The sequence below is a fragment of the Physeter macrocephalus genome, chromosome 18 (assembly GCF_002837175.3).
Source record: "Physeter macrocephalus isolate SW-GA chromosome 18, ASM283717v5, whole genome shotgun sequence".
NCBI classification, from domain to species: Eukaryota; Metazoa; Chordata; class Mammalia; order Artiodactyla; family Physeteridae; genus Physeter; species Physeter macrocephalus.
Genome location: NC_041231.1, coordinates 15,479,748 through 15,484,510, shown reverse-complemented (window position 1 = coordinate 15,484,510; position 4,763 = coordinate 15,479,748). Strand labels below are relative to the sequence as shown.

At 42.9% G+C, this 4,763-nt stretch overlaps 1 long non-coding RNA gene across 1 annotated transcript in view; it reads right to left on the bottom strand.

The window, feature by feature from the left end:
- Positions 1 to 1,887: 1,887 nt before the first annotated feature.
- The window catches only part of LOC129391517 (uncharacterized), a 49,640-nt gene continuing 46,764 nt past the window's right edge, over positions 1,888 to 4,763 (bottom strand). The window contains exon 3 of the long non-coding RNA XR_008615763.1: positions 1,888 to 4,052. This is a non-coding gene — a long non-coding RNA (uncharacterized lncRNA). The remainder of the gene's footprint in view (positions 4,053 to 4,763) is intronic.

Below are 4,763 nucleotides of genomic sequence, written 5' to 3'. Positions count from 1 at the left end.
TTGAGAGAAGGGTTCACTTTCTTGAAAATGTGACTGGCTTCCTATAGGACAGTGACCCTTATTTGTAGTTGGTAGGAAAAGAAATAGTGCTTGAAATTTATGTCATATTAGCGTGCAATAGCGTATGGCATTTTTCACGCGAGCGGGTTATCACCTTGTTAACATTAACTGCGTAAGGAAGGAAGGAAGAACAAAGAATAGAATAATTCCCCGCAGTTGGAAGAATGGAATATTAAACCTTACTTGAATGTCTGTGGTCCTTACACTGTGTCGGAACCACAGAAGAGGCCTTTGGTAACACCTGCCCTCTAGGATACTGTAATTGATCCAGAAAGAAGCAGACCTCTAATGTTAGGATACAGTAGGAAAAGTTCCATGGCCCGAGGAACGGAGTGAATTTCATTTGTGAACAAAGGAGCACAGAGAAGTAGGCAGGCAGTCCCGTGTGAGGCCCTAGAGGGTCGGAAGAGTTTAGCTTCTACAGTCCTACGAGCAGGTGACTTCTGAGCTAGCTGAGAAATGCAGCAGGGGGCATCCCAGGAAAGGAATCAGCATGAGCAAAGGCATGAAAACGCACGGCATGCTCGAGGAATGGTACTGTGCTCTGGGTCATTTGTTCTTCGAACCAGCATTTAGGAAACACCTATTTGCCAGGTGCAGCCCTAGGTACTGGGGTTACAAAGGTGAATAGAACCAGTTCTCCTTCTTCAAGGAACTGACAGCCTAGAGTGGGAGACAAACAAGTAAACAAATAAATTATAATTCAACATGGTAAGTACGTAACAGAGGTTTGAACAGATTGGTGTGGGAGTGGAGAAAAGGGAGCACTTCGTTCAGCCTGATCACAGGGAGAGGATTCGAGTCAGTGCCTCGGAAACCCTCTCAGAGGTGGGAATGCAGGAGCCTGGTTTCAAAGCTTGAGAGTTTGCCAGATGAACTAGAGAGGAGCAGCACACCGAGGGTCAGGAGTGTGAATATCTGTATATTTCTGTTAAACCAATGTCACTGCATTCAAGAGATGCTGCAGTTTTATTTCTGAATAGTTTAGGCTCATCGTTAGGAGCGTGACTGATTTCATAGGACTGTAAAGCGCGATTCTGATGACTGGAGTTTCCTGGCTGTTGAGAATCTGAGTAGCCACGACCTCACCGTGAGGGGAAAGCAGCTTGCAGCTTTCACGTGCTGTCGATGAACCTTCCCCGCTGTGCCAGCCCTCAATTGTTTGGAGGCCGATAGTGGTGGAGTAAATTTTGCCCATTTGCACTCAACACTCCATATTTTCATGGAAGATCTTTTAGATGTTTGGCTACATCTGACTTGTAAAGCTATCATATCGTTTGCTTCTTGTTTTTTTTTTTTTTTTTTTTTGTGGTATGCAGGCCTCCCTCTGCTGTGGCCTCTCCCGTTGCGGAGCACAGGCTCCGGACGCGCAGGCCCAGCGGCCATGGCTCACGGGCCCAGCCGCTCCGCGGCACGTGGGATCCTCCCAGACCGGGGCGCGAACCCGGTTCCCCTGCATCGGCAGGCGGACGCGCAACCACTGCACCACCAGGGAAGCCCTTGCTTCTTGTTTAGACCGAGTCAAAAGAAGGAATGCTGAAATTCAAGTTAGTCTGTATATAGATTATGAAGAACGATATTGCTTCAACTATTCATCCTTAGCTAAATGTAGATTTTGAGGATTTTAAACGTATCTACTACAAATGGGACATTTCACACTAATCAAAGTAGCTTTTTCAGTATTAGAATTTTGACTGAAGTTACCACCTTAGACATGAATCTGATGGATATACATATTTTTTTATTTTATTTATTTTTGGCTGCGTTGGGTTTTCATTGCTGCGCGTGGGCTTTCTCTAGTTGTGGCGAGCGGTGGCTATAGGAGGTAGCCAAGACCACAGATGGCACTGCACCCAATTCCCTCATTTTATTTCGTGAGGACATTCAGGTCCACGGCAGGCTCTTAGAAAATTTGTCCAACTTTACCTGAAAATGTCAGGCTGGAACTCCTGGTCCTGCAGTCTGGGTTTGATTTTGTGTGTGTGTGTGTGTGTGTGTTGTGTTTTTATCTTCCCTTGTTTTGTTTTGTCACTGTACCCTGTTTGCCTTTCATGGTTGACGGTTTAAATTCTCACTCATTTTTTTAAGAACGTTAAAGAGTTTCAGAAGTCGCATCACACACTTAAACGTTAAGGAGTGATACATTCATTGCCATGTTCCACCACTGATCAGAGACTTGGCATTAGAATCTATGAAGCCAAAATTTGGGCTTGAACAAACTATGTAAAACTTGATTACATATGGACTAAGGTTCATTAAGTGACATCAAAACCATTGTGGTTTAAACTGCTTGGTTTCAGCTCTGTTTACATTTTTGTTTTAAAGTTAGCAGTTGGAACCACCCTTCAGAAAACCTTTCCCCTATGAACGAATTTGAAATTGAACCATTTTTTCTTGTAAGATGTTATAGGCTAAGAAGAAATCGGAGGAAACCAGTACTATATTCTCAAGTGCCTTTACCAGCATTGATCTGCTTAGGTTTTAAGGTGACCAGAATCACAGGAAAAATTCAGCATTGTTGCTTTTGCTGGGGAAAATTTGCTTTTTTCAGAAGCAATTAGTCAACATTTTCTTTTGACTTTGTAACAAAACTGTAAAGCATTTGTTTGAGAATCAACTTGTTGAAAAGGTTTGAATTTTATTAAATTTGGTGTGTACCAGTCCTAAAGATTTCTTAAATTGTTCTGCATAAAAACCCATGCAGACAGGTCAGAGAACTGCTGGCTCTTAAACAGTAATTGTGAGAATTCCTGCCCTCCAAAGGGAAAAAAAGTCTGAATTAAAAAATAAAATCTCCATGAATGATTAATAAACAAGAAACTCTGGGATAGATATTTTTTAAAACAGCTATGAAAGAATACCATTCACTGGTAAAAGTGCTGGAAAATACAAAAATTGCTTCATCGCTTAGATATTTTTGCAGATCTTCTGGTCCAAAAACCAGCATAATGGAGCAAAGACAGCTGAATGTCTTGGGATTTAATCTTTACTGTTATTGACCTCGTTGGTGGTTGTTTTCTTAAAATACCAGTTTGAGGAGAAAAAGTTCTTATCAAGGATATTAGTAAAATGCTGGTTAGTGGTTTTTCTATTACTGCCAAGAACAGTTAATTAAAATTGCTGTTCTAAGTGTTACTTAATGATGCTTCTCATCTTGAAGTTTCCCCTCCCAAGAGATTCTGAATACTAAATGTGATTCTCTTACATTCTGATTCCAAGGCGGAGAACTAATGTAAGAACTTAAATTTTTTTTGCATGTTTTCTTTATATTGAGAGAAGGGTTCACTTTCTTGAAAATGTGACTGGCTTCCTATAGGACAGTGACCCTTATTTGTAGTTGGTAGGAAAAGAAATAGTGCTTGAAATTTATGTCATATTAGCGTGCAATAGCGTATGGCATTTTTCACGCGAGAGGGTTATCACCTTGTTAACATTAACTGCGTAAGGAAGGAAGGAAGAACAAAGAATAGAATAATTCCCCGCAGTTGGAAGAATGGAATATTAAACCTTACTTGAATGTCTGTGGTCCTTACACTGTGTCGGAACCACAGAAGAGGCCTTTGGTAACACCTGCCCTCTAGGATACTGTAATTGATCCAGAAAGAAGCAGACCTCTAATGTTAGGATACAGTAGGAAAAGTTCCATGGCCCGAGGAATGGAGTGAATTTCATTTGTGAACAAAGGAGCACAGAGAAGTAGGCAGGCAGTCCCGTGTGAGGCCCTAGAGGGTCGGAAGAGTTTAGCTTCTACAGTCCTACGAGCAGGTGACTTCTGAGCTAGCTGAGAAATGCAGCAGGGGGCATCCCAGGAAAGGAATCAGCATGAGCAAAGGCATGAAAACGCATGGCATGCTCGAGGAATGGTACTGTGCTCTGGGTCATTTGTTCTTCGAACCAGCATTTAGGAAACACCTATTTGCCAGGTGCAGCCCTAGGTACTGGGGTTACAAAGGTGAATAGAACCAGTTCTCCTTCTTCAAGGAACTGACAGCCTAGAGTGGGAGACAAACAAGTAAACAAATAAATTATAATTCAACATGGTAAGTACGTAACAGAGGTTTGAACAGATTGGTGTGGGAGTGGAGAAAAGGGAGCACTTCGTTCAGCCTGATCACAGGGAGAGGATTCGAGTCAGTGCCTCGGAAACCCTCTCAGAGGTGGGAATGCAGGAGCCTGGTTTCAAAGCTTGAGAGTTTGCCAGATGAACTAGAGAGGAGCAGCACACCGAGGGTCAGGAGTGTGAATATCTGTATATTTCTGTTAAACCAATGTCACTGCATTCAAGAGATGCTGCAGTTTTATTTCTGAATAGTTTAGGCTCATCGTTAGGAGCGTGACTGATTTCATAGGACTGTAAAGCGCGATTCTGATGACTGGAGTTTCCTGGCTGTTGAGAATCTGAGTAGCCACGACCTCACCGTGAGGGGAAAGCAGCTTGCAGCTTTCACGTGCTGTCGATGAACCTTCCCCGCTGTGCCAGCCCTTAATTGTTTGGAGGCCGATAGTGGTGGAGTAAATTTTGCCCATTTGCACTCAACACTCCATATTTTCATGGAAGATCTTTTAGATGTTTGGCTACATCTGACTTGTAAAGCTATCATATCGTTTGCTTCTTGTTTTTTTTTTTTTTTTTTTTTGGTGGTACGCGGGCCTCCCTCTGCTGTGGCCTCTCCCGTTGCGGAGCACAGGCTCCGGGCGCGCAG